Below are 19,002 nucleotides of genomic sequence, written 5' to 3'. Positions count from 1 at the left end.
TCCCTCCCCTTGTCACCCTCCTGCTCCCCCCACCCTGAGCCAGTAATGAAGGTGGTTTCTGTCCCAACAGGTGTTGCGGACCTCATCCAGGGAGCAGATCCGGGAGATGAACCCAAACTGCAACGAATTCAGCTTCCCGCAGATCAAAGCACGTCCGTGGGCCAAGGTGAGTGACCCGAGGTGAACCAGAGCTCCAGGGGTGGTTTTGTCCTCTGGGTCCTTCCCTAATACTGTCCCCTGTCACCCACCTGGCCCTTCCCCAAAGCCCTCATCTCCCACCAGGCCTGTCCCCAAACCCCTCCCCCTGCTGCGATCATCCCCAAAATACTGTCAGGCCTGTCAACAAAGCCTCTATTCCCTACTGGGCCCATCCCCAATGCTCCACCCATTGCTTGGACCGTCTCCTGAGCTCCTGTCTCCCACCAGGGCTTTCAACAAGCCCCTGTCCCACAACATGCCCAGCCAAAAGTCCCTGTCCCCGTCCCCCAAGCCAATTCGCCTGTATCCAAAGGCCCAACATCAGGTCTGTCCTCCCACCAGACCAGTTCCCTCACTGGGACCCTCTCCAATCGATTACCCATCACAACTACCCCACCAAAGTTCTTTAACCTTCCCCTTCCCCCACCCACAGGCCTTGGTATCTGAGCTGCTCCTAGGACCCTTAGACAGTGGAGATGTGGGGAGGGCAGTGGTCTATCTCCTTCCCGTTGACAGTGTCCCATACCTTCACAAAGCTGGGGAATCCCCTGACCCTTGGCACACAGATATCTATCCCATCTGAGCCAGTCCTCTCTCTCTCTCTCTCTCCCCCCACCATCCTGGAGAATGTGGCCCAGTACAGCTAGCTGCTACAGTACACACTGCCCTTCACCTCTTCCCCAGGACTCCTGCTCCCACTTGTCCTTCAACGAGCTGTGTGCCCACAGCTAGGAGCTTCCCCCTCCTAGTTACCCTTGGCCCTGTGGGTGAGTGGGTGGGACATGACAAGGGTTTGTAGGTGGTGGAATTGGGGTAAGAAAGTTTGGGTGAGACCTGGAAAAGAGAATGGTGATCATCCGGCCGGTGTGAGGCATTGAAGACGGAGTCAATGGGCAGTCCTCTGCCGGGTCCATCCCCCAGCATGTCTATCTCCAAAACTGACCCCGCCAGGTCCATCCTCAATATCATCCCCTGCCGGGTCCATCCGCAATCCCGTCCCCTGCTGGGTCCAACCCCAAAACCGTCCCCCGCTGAATCTGTCCCCAATACCGTCCCCCGCCGGGTCCATCCCCAATTCTGTGCACGCCGGGTCCATTCAAAATCCCGTCTCCCTCCGAGTCCATCCCCAATCCCACCCCCTGCTGGGTCCATCCCCAATCTTGTCCCCCACTGGGTCCATCCCCAATCTTGTCCCCCACTGGGTCCAACCCCAATACCATCCCCCACCTGATCCATCCCAATACAATCCCCCACCAGATCCATTCCCAAACGCATCCCCGCCGGGTCCATCAACATCCCATCTCCTGCTGAGTCCATCCCCAATGCCATTCCCAACTTGGTCTGTCACTAATTCTTTTGCCCGACAGGTCCTCCCACAAACCCACTGGTCTCTCCCCAAAGCCCCTGAGCCCCACCAGGTCCATTTCCAAAGCCATTGTCCCCCACCGGCTGGTCCCCAAAGCTCCTGCCTCCCCACGGGATCTGTCCTGAAGCCCCAGCCCTCATGTCTGTCATGTCTGTCCTCCCACTGGACCGATCCTCTCGATCACCATTCAGAACTACCCCATCCCAATTCCCGAACCTCCCCCTTCCCCCACTGACAGACCTTGGAACCTGAGCTACTCCGGGGACCCCCAGATGGTGGAGATGTGGGGAGGGCAGTGGTCCAGTCTCCTTGCCGGTGACAGTGTCCCAGTCCTTCACCGAGCTGGGGAATTCCCTGACCCTTGGCACCGGGACATCTGTCCCATCTGAGCCAGTTCTCTCTTTCTCCGCACCCTGGAGGCTGTGACCCTGTGTAGCTGGCTGCTACAGTACACACTGCCCTTCACCTCTTGCCCCAGGACTCCTGCTCTCACTTGTCCTTCGACAAGCTTTGTGACTACAGGCTGGACCTTCCGCCACCTTGCTACCCTTGGCCCTGTGGGCGAGTGGGTGGGCCATGACGAGGGGGTTGTAGGTGGTGGAATTGGGTAAGAAAATTTGGGTGAGAGCCAGGAGAGACTGGTGATCATCTGGCCAGGGAGAGGCATTAGGGACAGAGTCACTGGGCAGGGGTCAGAGTCTCAGGGAAACAAGGGCACTGGAATTGGAAGCAATCACAACTCATGGAAAGTAGGAGGAAGAACCCTGGCAATAATTGAGAGTGGCGAGGTTAGTGCCGCGGTTAGAAAAATGCTGATAAGGGGCCAGCGAGCCGGGTTCAAATTTGACACTGTCTCTGGGGAGTTATACATTCTTCCTGTGTCTGCGTGCATTTCCACCAGTTGCTCCTGGTCCTTCCACCATTTAAAACGTACCGGGGTTTGTAGGTCATTGGTGTAATTGAGTGTTTGTGGCTCAGAGGCTGAAAGGGCCTGTTCCCGGGCTGCATGTGTCAATCTAAAATCTCCATCTAAAATGATAGTCCTGCCTGTCATGAATTATTTAAGGATTCAACTCAAAAGTGTGGACAAGATAGACAACTCCGAAACCATCCTTTTGGCCCTTCTTTTCTGATGGCCAAGCTGCTTGCAAAGAGTCCATATCCCTCTCATCCTTTTCATTCCACGGACCCATTCAACTCGCATTGCATTGTCAATCTCACGGCCTGTTGGAAGAAGTTATTTCCCTGTCTGGCAGCCTGATTTTGTTCCTCCATATCTCCTTCCTGATGGTAGTGGGTCAAAGATGCTGTGTGCTGGATGTCTGCGGGTCTATTTACAGGACCCATCCCTGGACAATCAGAGGCCCCTTGTCTTGAAGTCCCATCCATGTGGCCCCTCACTCATCAATTCCTCGTCGGAACACAACTACCCCCTCCTTACCAACCTCTACCAGCCCTTAGTATCCTCATGTCAGTTCCAGGCACCTGTTATGTCGACCCTTGATGACCTGCGCCAGCTCTAATTTGGACCCTGGCCTCACCTAAACCATTGGAATAACCTGCGCCTTCTACCCTCGAGAGCCCGAGGGAATCCACACCCTCAGCAGTGTCCTGCTGGTGCACCATCGAATGCCCTCCATCCCCTTCCACGGGTTCCCTGCTGTTATCATGCTCCTGGATGGACCCCACCCTGGCAAAACTACCCATATTTTCACTGATCCCTCTGTGCCTCTACATTCCGTCCAGGGGTCAGGGTTTTGCTGCGGGACTGGTGGAGAATAAAACAACAATATCAGGAGACAGGGAGCAGTGTAGAGATCCCCAGCTCTGCAAGAAGGGGACAGTGCAGAGACCCCCAGCTCCAGGAGACAGGGAGCAGCACAGAGACCCCCCAGTTCTGGGAGACCGGCTGAGTTGTACACAAGTCTGTAAGTGGCTGGACCAGGAAGTATACAAATCTATGTTCCAGGGTAAACTGGAACAAAAGCGAGGAATGCACTTTGGTAAATCAGTCCGCTGTCCTCTTCACAGTCAGATCTGACTACCTGAAGGTGTCGGGGATCTGGCTTGGAGGGGCCAAGGCATGCAACAAAAAAAATGGTCAGACCCGATTGTAAAAGTCCACCAGAAATTGGGTCTGTGGGAATGACATTCCCTCTCAGTGATGGGGAAGAACCTGGTCATCAGGTGCAAGGTGCTCTCGGTACTGCTGCGTGTGATGCAGGCGTGGCCCATCCCACACACCTCTGCCCTGGCTATTACCAGTGCAGTTTCCCTCTTCATGTGGGGGTTCAAAATGGATGGAGTGGGAAGGAGGTCCATGTACGTCACCAGACTGTGGTGTTGTGAGCCCAAAGGATCCCAAAACCCAGCAGCAATAGACATTCACCAGGACGAGTAGTTATATAAAGATAAGTTGTTTTTAATTATCTTTAAACATGAAAACAGAATCAAACTTTAACTTATCTCTATTAACTTAACTAACCTTAATCCCCTTCTAAGTCTAAGTGCATGTGTATGATGTGTGTGTAAATTTAAGAAAAGTTATTTGGTTCACAGTTCAATCTCACTTCTCATTCTTCTAAGTTCAATGGTTGTAGGCAATTCTAATACTGTGCATGGAATTGAACATGTATAAAGTTCATCAGGCTTTGCCACTCAGGAAAGTTCTGTAAGGTTTGCAGAGAGAGATTTGTTGTTCCAGGATTTTCACAACTGAGCTACCACCATTAGTCAGCTCAATGTGTCGCTGATAAAACTTGGCCCATCAGGGTTCTCCAGATGATAACTTCTTTCTTTCAGGCTAGCCCTGTGTTCCTTCCTGTTTCATTTATTCCGAGAGTAACATCAGGCAGCTAGCACTTCCAGCGAGCACCTAGGATTAGGTGGAGGTTAAACATGTGGCTCAAGGGGTGGAGTCAGAGACTGGGTTTCAATTCTTGGACAACTGGGATCTTTTTTGGGGAAGCTGGGACCTATACCATAATGATGGGTGACATCTTAATCCCAGAGGGACCAGTCTCCTGGTGGGAGCATTTGCTTGGGCTGTCAGGAGGGGTTTAAACTAGTATGGTTGGGGACAGGGTTTCAAGTTAGGCAGGATGGTAGGGTGAGGGTTAGTAGGATAAGGAAAGAGACAAGTTTAGATAATTTGAGGGAGGAAAAGCAGGATGTAGTAAACAGATACTGCAGTGAAAATTGTGAGAATGGTAGATAGGAGGATATGCAGAAGGTAGGATGTAGGAGATCCCTGAGTTGTATTTATTTTAATGCGAGAATTAATGTGGATTGACATGTGGCATTATGATGTGTGGCCATTAGCGAGACATGGTTGAAAGAAGGTTGTGACTGGCAGTTGAATGTTCCACCATTTTGCTGCTTCAGATGTGACAGAGTTGGTGGATTAAGAGGGGGAGGTGTGGCATTACATGTCAGGGAGGATATTACAGCAGTGCTGAGGCAAGATAGACTGGAGGGCTCGTCAAGAGAGGCAGTGTGGCTAGAGCTGAAAAATAAGAAGGGTGAGGTTATTATTATGCGGATTATTAAAGGCCTCCAAATGGGAAAAGGGAACTAGGAGAGCAAATGTGCAAGGAAATAGGTGGGATATGCAGGTAAAATAGGGTGGTGTTGGTTGGGGATTTCAATTTTCCAAATATTGATTGGGAAATGCAGTCAGTAAAAGGGCAGGATTGCTTAGTATTTATGCATTGTGTTCAGGATTGCTTTTTGCAGCAATATGTTGAGACGCCAACTGGAGTGGGAGCAGTGTTCGATCTGTTGTTTGGGAATGCAATGGGGCAGGTGACGGAGGTGAGCGTTAGAGAGAACTTCGGATCCAGTGATCATTTTGACATACTCTTAAGAACTTGAAGAGGGAAATTAGAAAGACAAAAAGAAGGGATGAGGTGTCCATAGCTAATAAGGTAAAGGTGAATCCTCAGGTTTTTTCAGATATGTAAACAATAAAAGGAGGGTTAAACATAGAATAGGTCGACTGGATGATGGGACCAGTGAACTATTTCAGGAACCGTATGAGATGGGAGAAATATTGAACAAATTTTTCTCGTCTGTATTCACGAGGGAAAGGGTCAAAGGGCAATACAAGATAAGAGAGGCAAAGGGCTTAGTTATGAAAAGGATAGGGATTAGTAAAGCAAGAGGTTTGGAGCTTCTTGGGTCAATTCAAGTGGATAAGTCTCCTGGTCCTGATGGGATTTTTCCCAGGACTTTAAGGGAGGTCAGGGAACAAATAGCGGGGGCACTGACAGCGATTTTTCAAAGATCACTGGAGGAGGGTGTGGTGCTGTGGGATTGGAGGGTTGCAAATATAGTTCTGTTGTTCAAAAAAGGCAGTAGGTGGAGTCCAAGTAATTATCGGCCAGTAAGTTTGACTTCCGAGTGGGGAAGATTATGGATGGTATACTTCGAGATAGTATGTACAAATATCTGGATAGGCAGGGATAGATCAGGGGCACCCAGCATGGGTTTGTGAAAGGAAAGTCATGTTTGATGAATCTTGTTGAATTTTTTTGAGGAGTTGACAAGAAAAGTGGATGAAGGTCGGATGGTTGATGAGATCTATTTGAATTTTAGTAAGGCTTTTGATAAGGTTCTGCATGTATGGTTATTTAGGAAGGATCAGTCATTAGGGATTAATAGATAGTGGGATGGGTTCAGAAGTGGCTGGGAGATAGACAGCAGAGAGTCATGGTGGACAACTATATGTCATGTTGGAAGCCTGTGACAAGTGGAGTGCCTCAGGGATCAATGCTGGGTCCCTTGTTGTTTATCATTAATATTAATGATTTAGAGGAGGGTGTGGTTAACTGGGTAAGCAAATATGCAGACGATACGAAAATAGGGGGAGTGGTGGACAGTGAGGTAGATTTTCTTGGAATAAAGGATTTGGTTTGTTTGGAAAAGATGGCAGATGGAATTTAATGTTGACAAGTGTGAGGTGCTGCATTCCGGAAAAAAAAATACAAATAGAACATATGCAGTTAAGGGGAGGGGTAGAGGAATGAAGAGGAACAGAGGGATCTTTGAGTTATGGTACAGAGTTCACTGAAGGTGGGTTCCCAGGTAGACAGGGTGGTTAAGAAGGCATATGACATGCTGGCCTTCATAAATCATAGCATAGGCTAGAGTGCAGCTGTTTAAGGCATTGGTGAGGCCATGTTTGGAGAATTGTGTTCCGTTCTGGTCTCCAAATTATAGGAAGAATATAGATAAGGTGGAGAAGGTGCAGAGATTAATAAGAATGTTGCCTGGCTTACAGCACCTGGATTACAGGGAGAGATTAAGGAGACTGGGACTTTATTCATTTGGACGTAGACGAATGAGAGGGGACAATATAGCTATTTAAAATTATGAAAGGAATATATAGACGAGACATAGACAGACACTTTCCCGTGAGGGAAAGGAACGTTGGAACAAGAGGCCATGAGTTAATGGTAAGGAGGCAAAACTTCTGGAGAAATTTTAGAGGATGCTTCTTCACTCAGAGAGTGGAGGCAGAATGGAATGATCTTCCGAATGAGATAGTTGCAGCAGGGTCCCTTCTGTCATTTAAGAGAAGGTTGGATGTGTACATGGAGGTGAGGGGGTTGGAGGGATATTGGCGGAAATCGGGAGGATTGAGCTAGTGGAGTTGTTCTAGTGAACCGGTGCGGTCTCAAAAGGCCGACATGGCCTGTTTCTGCTCTGTAAATGGTTATATGGTTACATGGTGACACAGTTTTCATTTCAATGTCCCATCTCTCGTTACACAACTCTCTGCTCTCCACGTTCATGCTGCACATTTCTTCACTGCTGTTATGGCTGGACTCAGAAAATGTTTTTGATATTTATTCAACTTCAGTTTTGTATCTGCTTCATACCTCTGACCAAGCACAAATATTCTCACATCCTTTTGTATTTTAATCTTCATAATTTGTCCTAATAATAGACTGAAATCCTTCCACTTTTACACAGGTCCAAACCAAATGGAAAGAAAGTCCCGATCACCTGGTTACATTGAAAACATTTCTCGGAATAATTGGAGATAAGTCCATTTCATTTATATGGAGTATAGCAGAATTGATGTGGAGATTTTTATTTTTATATCTGGCATTAATCATATTTGTAACACTCTTGACACAATCCTGACCCTATTTCTTCTTGAATTTGTATATTTCAATCTTCACACCACTCTGAACAGCTTCTTTCTGAAATCGTCACATCCAAGCCCGACTCCCATCTTTCTCCTGACCTCTGCTATCCTGGTTTTGGATTTTTTCTCTGGAGAGCATCGTACATTTCATTGATAACTTTGGGTGTATTTCCCATCCAACTCTTTGTTCCATTTCACTAATTTTAGGTGGAGTCAATGTTGGTCCCTATCTTTCTCTTAAGAACGATCTAAGCGGGAGAAAACAGAAGAAGGTCCCACTTGCCTCTCCGTATTTGTGTTTAATTGTTTGAAGAATTTCTTCCATGTAGCGTCTTCAAAATATCTTATACTCTGTCATAACATAAATTTAATATTCTATTGCCTCTGTTCATAGGCAATAACACATTTTGACATACTTTGCTTCCCCTCCTCCACTGTTGTCACATTCGTGTGGGTCCCACAGATTAAGAACCAGACCAAAGCGGAGGTACAAAGCACACATTTATTTCGGGGATGGAAACAGGACAACAGGGTTGATATGTTAGGCAAGCCTCTACACTTCTAATTAGGAGGGAGAAACCGACAGAGACGGGGAAATTACATGAACATACACATTCAACATTCAGGATCAAGGTGATAAAAGGTGAGGAGGAATGCAGTGGTCATTGGGGACTCCATGGTCAGAGGTTACAGACAAGAGATTCTGTGAGCCAGATAGGTATACCCGCATGGCGTGCTGCCTCCCTGGTGCAAGGGTACGGGAATATCTCAAATCGGGTCCAGAGTATTCTGAAAGGAGACTGTGAGCAGCCTGATGTCTTGGTACATGCCTCATTGGGTACCAATGACATAGATAAAAAGAGGGAGGAGGTACTAAAAAAGGATTACAGCGAGCTGGGACAGAAGCTAAGAAAAAGGACCGCCAGGGTGGTGATCTCTGGATTGCTACCTGTGCCAAGTGCAACTGAGGACAAAAATGGAAGGTTAAGACAAATGAATGTGTGGCTGAGGGGCTGTTGTAAAAGACAGGGTTTTGGCTTCTTGGATCATTGGGATCTCTTTTGGGGAAGTCATGACCTTTACAAGAAGGATGGGTTACACCTTGACCCAAAAGGGGTCAATATATTGGCAGCTAGGTTTGGTACAGCCGTCGGATGCGGTTTAAACTAATTTGGCAGGGGGATGGGAACCTGTATGATAGGGCAAAGGACAGGAAAGATAAAATAGGAAAAGTTAGGTTGGGCAGCGAAAGTAAAAAAATCAGAAAGAGCAGGGAAGGTAAAAAAAAAGCACATTTGAAGGCTTTATATCTTAATGCAAGAAGCATTCGGAACAAGGTAGATGAATTGGCTGTGGACATTGAGACAAACAAATACGATTTGATTGGGATTACAGAAACATGGCTGCAAGGTGGGCAAGCCTGGAAACTTAACATCCCGGGGTATACGATATTTAGGAGGGATCGGCAAGAAAGAAAAGGGGGTGGGGTAGCATTGATGGTGAGAGAAGGGACCGACACAATTGACAGAAAGGATATTAACTCGGAAGATACCGAATCTATATGGGTAGAACTGAGGAATAGCAAGGGGCGGAAAACGTTAGTGGGGGTGGTATATAGGCCTCCAAATAGTAATGTAGAGGTGAGGGAAGGCATAAAAAGAGAAATTAGATAAGAGAACAGCTGTCGGAGACTTTAATTTACATATTGATTGGACTAGCCAAATTTGTAAAAATACTGAGGAGGAGGAGTTCCTTGAATGTTTACGGGACGGTTATCAAGACCAATATGTCGAGGAACCAGCTCAGGAGCAGGCCATTTTAGACTGGGTATTATGCAATGAAAAGGGGCTAATCAGCAATCTTGTTGTACGAGGTCCTTTGGGTAGGAGCGATCACAATATGATCGAATTCACACTCGACATGGAGAGTGAAGAAATTAAAACCGAGACTAAGGTCCTGAATTTAAATAAAGGGAATTATGATGGTATGTGATGGGAGTTGAGTAAGATTGATTGGGTGGTGTTTATGGGGGGGGGGGTTGACAGTGGATAGACAATGGAAAGCATTCACAGATCTAATGGAAGAATTGCAGAAATCGTTTATACCGGTTTGGCATAAAAATAAACCAAAAAAGGTGACTCAACCGTTTATAACAAGGGAAATTAGAGACAGCATTAGGTCCAAAGAGAGAGCATATCAATTGGCCAAAAAAGTACCAAATCCGAAGACTGGGAAGAGTTCAAGATGCAGCAAAGGAGGACAAAGGGATTAATCAAGAGGGTAAAAATAAATTACGAGAGTAAGCTTGCGGCAAACATAAAAACCAACTGCAAAAGCTTTTATAGATATGTCAAGAGGAAAAGATTGGTGAAATCCAGAGTAGGTCCTGTTAGAAATAGAAGTACCTTTAAAGAAATTGCTCGAGACAAATATTGAGAACAAAGAACATTTATTACAACAACAATGCAAAGTTGGGTGCTTCTCCTTACCCTGGAAATACACACATACACTGGGGATCACCCAACTTTTATACAGTAAATTTCAGTATCAGAATACCCTCCCCCTTCCATTCTTCTTCCCCCTGGATGGGTTTGGCAGAGGCAATCCTTCCTGCCTACATGCAGTTTCAGTATACTTGGAGGACCAGGGGGTATCCTGTCGGTGTCTTCTTATGCCATTATTCCCATTGTACTTATTCACATCATAGCCCTTGTCCCCATTCACACCTTCCCGACTCCCAGGGCTTCAGTCCCTTCATCTGCAGGGTTCGTTAATCTTGTCTAGGGTTTACTAGTTAAATACGCATACTTGAAAAATCTGTTGTATGGCTTACTAATTATAGATGTATAACTTGCTAATACTGTCTAAGGTCTTCTAATTATTTATGCAAGCCTTGCTAATTCTATCTGGGGCTTGGCGACCCTTATCTCGTTCAGACTAACTCTACTTCTCTTCTCAATTGTCTGTCCTTCTCTCCTTCATTCAGTGAACTTGCTGGTGTAGGAGATTCTTATCTTACTCAGACAGTGTCAGCTTCCTGCCTTCTAATATCCATGTCTCATGGTGTTTGCACTGACTTCATTCATTTACTTATGTATCAATTTTATTTTCTTCATTTCTTCATGTTCATATTGCAATGTCAGTTTTTCTCATCTCTCACAATCCTCACTTTTCTTTTAGATCAGTAATACTGATCTCACACAATGATCAGTGTTACTGATCTCAGTGTTACTGGTCTCTCACAATCCTCCGTTTTCTTTTAGATCAATATTACTGATGCGGTAAAGTGGAACTTGTCGGTTTTCCCAGCTGGTCAATAAACGGATAGCAGTTTCTATGTCCTCAGAAAGATGTTGGGAATTGTACATCCTTTGGGTGTAAGTGTTCTGACGAAAGGGTTGATGAGTTAAACGATGTGTACCAGTCTGTATGTAGGGAAGCAGTAAGATGGTGAGAGTAATGAGTCCAGCTGTTAAAAGGGTTGCGAGTATCAGATTCCAGTAACCTGTGAAAAGTCCAGTCGATCCTGCAGAGGACCGAGGTGGCAAAGTCTGTCCCTGGGCATGGGAAATTTTTTGACGTCCTGAAGAAGTGTTCTTAACCGCCAGCCCGTTGTGAGTAGTGTCTTTAAGGAGTCTTTCACAAGTGCTGCGTTCAGCAGCGAAGCTGTAATCGAGAGGCAGGCGGTGTTGTTGAAGTGTGTCTGGTAAACGTTGTTTATCTTCAGCCCGTAACCTCAGGGTCATTGTGTTGTGTTGGATGATAATGCCCAAGGCTGCATGGAGTCTGATTAGATGTTTCAGGTGGCAAGGAGCGTTAGCGATCTGTAGCCGCTGTTGCCGTTTATAACTGGAACTTCCCTTAACGATGCAGTAGTAAGGATTGTAAATGCCGGCGGAACCCAAAGGATGTTTGAGAAAAGACCAGTCTGGGGAGGATTGTGCATTACGATTAGAGATGTGTGTAACAGTCTGAGTAGAATTGAAGTTGTGAGTCGAAGCCTGTCTGTGTACATTAGCAAACGTCTTCTCTCTCTCTCTCTGACAGGTGCATTGGTTACTAACATTCAGTGTGTCTGTGTCATATCGCTCTCTTTGTGCTACAGGTTTAGAACTATTACCTTTAATATCTATGTGGGAAGTTAAGTGATGGTCTCTACAGCTGTTCTGGTCCCCTGGTCCGTATTGGAATCCCTTATTAAAACATATCTTACTATGGCTAAAAACTAAATCTACACCTTGTCTAAACTCTAAAGGAAAAAAATTGTGACCTCTGCTGCCCCTATTCCAGGAGGACTTAATACATTGTGAGTAATTAAGTGATGTCCCAGAAATGGAGAAGCAACAATTAAACAATACAATAAAGAATAAAAACAACATTACAGCACTTTTTCACGGCGTAGTGTAAGTTTCAGGTCAGATGGATGAGGCACTGCACGCCAGGTGGAGGGTTGAGTTTGAGTGTCTTGATCCTGTGGTTTGGTAGCTGGTTTAATCCGTTGGATGTGGGTCCAGCCTTTTTCTCTTGTTCGCACGGCAGCGTCAGAAATCAAAAGGACACAGTAGGGACTATCCCAGGCAGGTTTCAGTTGGTTATCTTGCCATGCTTTGACATAAACCCAATCACCAGGTTTAATAGAATGGATAGGAAATTCCAGGGGTGGAGTTTGGGCTAATAATCCCTTCTGTTTCAGGTCATGTATAGAAGTAGAAAGACCCTGTAGAAATTTTGAAATGTATTGATCATTAGCCTCAGGGATAGGGATATCAGTGTGGAATCCCATAAATGGAAGTCCAAACATCATTTCGTATGGTGAGACTGCAAGGTCTTTACGAGGGGCTGTGCGAATTCTAAGCAGGGCTAATGGTAAAGATTTAATCCAGGAGAGGCCAGTCTCTTCATGAAGTCGAGTAAGTTGATTTTTCAAAGTTTGATTCATTCTTTCAACTCGACCTGAACTTTGGGGGTGCCATGGGGTATGTAGTTGCCAGTCTATTCCCAGTTCCTTGCAGACACCCTGGAGAACCTGAGAGGTAAAATGTGTTCCTCGGTCTGAATCAATGGTTTGAATCAGACCATATCTTGGAATCACAGATTCAATAAGTATTCCGATTACAGTGATAGCTCGATCATTCGGGGTGGGGAAAGCTTCAACCCATCGTGTAAAATGATCTACCATGACTAGAAGGTATTTGTAAATACCAATTTTAGGAAGTTCTGTAAAATCAACTTGTATGCGTTGAAACGGGCGAACTGCGATGTTGCGACCGCCAGGCATTACAGGGCGCATAGATTTCTTATTGATTCTCTGACAGATCGGACAGCTGCGAGTAGTAAGTTTAGCAATTGTATATATACCGGAGCAGTATAAAGATCGTTGAAAGGCATCAACAAGCGCCTGAGTTCCCCAATGTGTCTGTTGGTGTAGCTGATCTACCACTTGGCGGGCTAATGCTTTGTTAAGGACTTGACGTCCGTCTGCTGTCCACCACAACCCGTCGGCAGTTTGGCGAAATCCCTGATCTTTCATTGAGACCTCCTCTTCCCGTGAAAAGATGGGGGTTTTTTAAATCTCTAGTGGTGTGGGCAGTAATAGGTGGATGTGAATCTTTTCCGCAAGTGCAGCCTGTTTGGCAGCTGCATCAGCCTGTCTGTTGCCGTTCGCTTCAGGACTGTCACCACTTTGATATCCTTGGACATGTACTACGGCTATTTCAGTCGGGAGCATCAGAGCATCTAGGGATTGGACAATTAAGTGTTCATGGGCTAACTTCTGTCCTTTACCAGTTATCATTCCTCGTTCTTTCCAGATCTTCCCAAAGGTGTGGACTACACCAAAAGCGTACTTAGAGTCAGTGTAGATAGCGTCTATTTTGTTCTCTAAGCCGTGGAGTGCTCTACATAGGGTGTATAATTCACAGGATTGCGCTGACCAATGACCAGGGAGGCGACCGGCTTCAATCACTAGTCCTTGCTTCCCATCCACTACACTGTACCCACTATAGCGAGTTCCTGCAATGCATCGTGAAGAGCCATCAATAAACCATCTTTCACCTTCTTTTAAAGGGACATCAGTAAGATCTTCCCTAATTTTGGTTTGTAGATCTATGACTTCTAAGCACTCATGTTCTAATTCATTTGTGGAATTGTCCAAATTTGGAGCAACGAGGAAGGCTGCTGGGTTAAGGGTTTTAGTCGTGAGCAAGGTCAAATCATCCCTATCCATTAGGATCGTTTCATATTTTAAAATTCTAGGGTCCGTGAGCCATCTCCCAGCACGTTGTAAGAGAATATTGCGGACTGTGTGAGGGGTGTGAACTATCATAGGGGCGCCGAAAGTAATTTTCCGTCCTTCCTCAACTAAAACAGCAGTGGCTGCTATGGCTTGTACACATTCTGGACAGCCACGACAAACGGGGTCTAAAATCTTTGATAGAAAAGCCACTGGTTGTCTATAGCCTGCCCTGTCCTGGGTTAGTACTCCGGTGGCTACACCTCCTTTGGCATTAGTATATAAATCAAAAGGCTTATTTAAGTCGGGTAGTGCCAAGACTGGGGCACGCGTAAGGCTATGTTTAACGAAGTCAAAATCTTTAATCTCATCGTCTGTCCAGACTAGAGCTTCGGTTTCTATAATCGTGAGTTTATCGTAAAGAAATTTGACAAGGCTAGAATAATTTTCCATCCAGATTCTACAGAATCCCACTAAGCCAAGGAATTTCCTAAGTTCCTTGGCATTTTTGGGAGGGGGAATCTGCAGAATACCACGTATCCTCTCTGGACTTATTTTCCTAGTTCCCTGACTTACCAGATGACCTAAGTATTTAACTTCTGATTGAACAAATTGTAATTTGGATTCGCTCACTCTAAGACCTTTTTTTTCTAAAAAATTTAAAAGTGCAACAGTAAATTCTTTAGCCAATTCGTATGTTCTTCCAATAATTAACAAGTCGTCTACGTATTGTATTAGCTGACAATTGTCTCTCCGAGGAGACTCATCTAGTATCTGTTCCAGGACCTGACCGAATAAATTTGGAGATTCTGTAAAGCCCTGAGGAAGGACAGTCCACTGGTATTGATTTTTACGTCCAGTAAAAGGGTTTTCCCATTCAAAGGCAAACATGTCTCTGCTTTCTGTTGCTAACGGGCAGGTCCAGAAAGCAACTTTGAGGTCAATCACACTAAACCATTTACTATGGGGATCGATTTTACTCATGATCGTATAGGGATTAGGTACAACAGGGTGACGGGTAAGAATGATTTTGTTCAACTCCCTTAAGTCCTGTACTAATCGATAGGTACCGTCTGGTTTCTGGACAGGTAAAATCGGGGTATTAAAGGGTGACATACAAGGTTCGAGTATACCATCCTTAAGCAGCTGGTCAATTACGGGCTGCAGACCTTTGCGGCCAGCCATAGGAATTGGGTACTGTTTTCTTCTAATTGTTTGTTGCGAGTCTTTTAAAGTAACTTGGAGGGGAGGAATGTCTAAAACCCCTCTATTGCCTTTTTCTGCCCATACTCTTGGATTGATAAGTTCTCGATCTTCCTCGCTTAAAATATAAAATTGAACCCCGATGCCTGATTCTAGTGGTCTGGTACCGATAGCCAATTGGTCCTGTAAGTCTCATCCTAATAAGCATACTCCAGCCTGGGGAAGTAGTAGAAGATCCTCTACTATTACCTTATTTCCCATTTGGATTCTGACCTCTCTTAATACAGGGACTGTGAAGTCTCTTCCTCCCACCCCCGAAATTATCATTGTCCCTTCTATTTTAACCCCCTTTGGTTGGTGTAAAATACTAGATCGGGCTTCTCCAGAATCAACTAAAAATATCATGTTGTCACTGTGGGGTCCTATGCATAAATTAACTAATGGTTCTCCGTGCAGCCCCACAGTGTGTATTGACTGAGAACCGTGACCCCCCTATTCATAATCTGCTTCCATCAGGGCATAGGATCGTGTGTCCCTGGCTCGCAGTGGGCAATCCTTTTTAAAGTGTCCTTCCTTTTTACAATGGAAACAGACAAATGTTCCCGTTTCCCAATCTCTACCTAGGTTTCTAAGGTCCCCGGAATCCTCCTCTACTCCTCCATCCACTGGGGTCCGCACTTCCCCACCCGTGGCTTCCCTCACCGCATACAGGAGCTGGCACACAGTCCCTATCCTTTTTATGTCGCTCATCTACTACCTCTCTGACTGCTTGGATTAATGTTTTTGCCTTCCCTATTTGCTTATCTTCAGACCTCTGGACAAATGCTTTCTGTGCAATCTGTAGTAGCTGGGTAATTCCTTGCTCATGCCAATTTTCTGTTTTTTGTAATTTTCTTCTAATGTCTGGGGCTGAGTTGGTAACAAAACCAGTTAGTACCAATTGTTGCCCTGCTGGGGATTCTATGTCGAGACCCCCATATTGCTGTATTGCCGTGCGCAATCTATTCAGAAATGCGGAGGGGGTCTCGTCGGGACCTTGGGGAACCTCAAAGGCTTTCTTGAAATTCTGTCCCTTTGGGACAGATACCTTGATTCCTCTTATCAAATTAACCCTGTACTCTTCCATCAATACCCGACCGTCATTGGTATTTTTATCCCAATTAGGTCTTGCCAAGGGAAATTTAGTTTCTCCGGGTACCGCATCTAGTCCCCCTTGGTGATCCCTATCCCAGACTTTAATCCCTGCCTGGCGGATCATTCCACGCTCATCCAAAGTAAACAGGGTCCTAAAGATAGATGTTAACTCCTCCCAAGTATATAGATTTGGTCCCAAAAATTGGTCTAACTGTTCGGCACATCCCTGGGGATCTTCTATCAGGGAGGTGAGTTCTTTCTTAAAGTTACACACTTCAGTACTGGTCAGGGGCACATTTATGAAACCGAGACCCTCTCCTACGGGAACTTCCCGCAGAGGTCGCATCCAGTTGGTTTCTGGCTTATTAAGTCTGGGTTCCTGCCCCCTGGGAGATGGATTGGGGGGCTCTGCCCTTTCTTCCTGAAGAGTCTCACACTGTTCTGAATTAAAGTTTCCTCTCTCTCCTGTCAACAGGGGTGGTAATCGAGTGCTTTGTGAGCGAGTCATCATACCACTCCTGCTCTCTTCTCTCTTCTCTAGTGGTGGGGGAGGTGGGGAAGGTGCAGAAGGGTAGGTTATAGGAGGGGGAGGAAAGATAGGAGCTGGCATAGGAGGAACATAAGGTGGAGAGAGGGAATGTAGCACATCCCACCCTTGTGGTTCAGGGACAAAAGGTTCCTCATCTCTCTTGTCCCTGTTCTCTTTTTCTTTCAAAACCAATTGATCACACGATCCCCTAAGCCAGCAGGCTGCATATTCCTTGCTCTCTAGGTTCTCTCTCTGGTTTTGATAGAGCCAGATGTTCAAAGCTTGACACATCCAGTCATCCTCGGATCCGAGTTTTGGCCAGTACACGGAGCTCCCTTTTATCGGGTATTTAACCCAGTCCCTACAACAATACCTGACCATGGTCAGTTTGTCCTTTCCACGGGTCCTTCCCGTGCCCCAGTCAGATAACATCAACCCAAGCGGGCTGTGTGTAGTTATCTGATCCTCACATCCTTTACCAGGACTCTCTTCCTTGCTACCCATATTTCCCATACTGATAGGCAAGTAAAATTCCTCTTACCGGGTTCCAGTAGCAAGGCTCTAGCGCGCTTCCTTAACGTTCTTCCGTTGTTTGTTCTCAGTGCTTCTTCTCGGATATCACTCGCTTCTTCCACTGACCAGCCACCCGTCGTCCGTGAGTCCAGCTGAATCAGCTGGGATGCACCTACTCTCGTCGTCGGGCACTCTGTCAGTGGAGGGAGTGTGATCCCGGATGAGCCCCCATTTGTTAGAAATAGAAGTACCTTTAAAGAAATTGCTCGAGACAAATATTGAGAACAAAGAACATTTATTACAACAACAATGCAAAGTTGGGTGCTTCCCCTTACCCTGGGAATACACACATACACTGGGCTCACCCAACTTTTATACAGTAAATTTCAGTATCAGAATACCCTCCCCCTTACATTCTTCTGCCCCCTGGATGGGTTTGGCAGAGGCAATCCTTCCTGCCTACGTGCAGTTTCAGTATACTTGGAGGACCAGGGGGTATCCTGTCGGTCTCTTCTTATGCCATTATTCCCATTGTCCTTATTCACATCCTAGCCCTTGTCCCCATTCACACCTTCCCGACTCTCAGGGCTACAGTCCCTTCATATGGAGGGTTCGTTAATCTTGTCTAGGGTTTACTAGTTAAATATGCATACTTGAAAAATCTGTTGTATGGCTTACTAATTATATATGTATAACTTGCTAATACTGTCTAAGGTCTTCTAATTATTTATGCAAGCCTTGCTAATTCTATCTGGGGCTTGGCGACCCTTAACTCGTTCAGACTAACTCTACTTCTATTCTCAATTGTCTGTCCTTCTCTCCTTCATTCAGTGAACTTGCTGGTGGAGGAGATTCTTATCTTACTCAGACAGTGTCAGCTTCCTGCCTTCTAATATCCATGTCTCATGTTGTTTGCACTGGCTTCATTCATTTACTTATGTATCAATTTTATTTTCTTCATTTCTTCATGTTCATATTGCAATGTCAGTTTTTCTCATCTCTCACAGTCCCTTGCAGTCAGAATCAGGGGAATATATAATGGGGAATAAGGAAATGGCAGACCAATTAAATTCTTACTTTAGTTCTGTTTTCACAAGAGAGGATACAAATAACCTCCCAAGGATGTTGGGAAACATAGAGACTAATGTAAGGGAGGAGGTGAAAGAAATCAGTATCTCTAAGGACATGGTCTTGGGGAAATTGAAGGGATTGAAGGCCGATAAATCCCAAGGGCCTGATAATCTACATCCTAGTGTACTTAAGGAAGTGGACATTCTGAATTATTTTCCAGAACTCAATAGACTCAGGATCAGTGCCCATGGATTGGAGGGTAGCTAATGTTACCCCACTATTTAAAAAGGGGGGTAGAGAAAAAGCAGGGAATTATAGGCCGGTGAGGCTTACATCAGTAGTGGGCAAAATGATGGAATCCATTATTAAGGATGTAATAGCGGAGCCTATGACTAGCAGAGAAGGGATCGGACAGAGTCAACATGGATTTACAAAAGGAAAATCGTGCTTGACAAATCTATTGGAATTCTTTGAGATGGTGACAGGTAATATAGATGGGGGAGAGCCAGTGGATGTGGTGTACCTGGACTTCCAAAAGGCCTTCGATAAGGTCCCACATAAATGTCTGGCATGCAAAATCAAGGCTCATGGGATTAGGGGCA

The sequence above is a fragment of the Narcine bancroftii genome, unplaced genomic scaffold, assembly GCF_036971445.1.
Source record: "Narcine bancroftii isolate sNarBan1 unplaced genomic scaffold, sNarBan1.hap1 Scaffold_104, whole genome shotgun sequence".
Lineage (NCBI taxonomy): Eukaryota > Metazoa > Chordata > Chondrichthyes > Torpediniformes > Narcinidae > Narcine > Narcine bancroftii.
Note: the sequence above shows the minus strand (reverse complement) of the source record.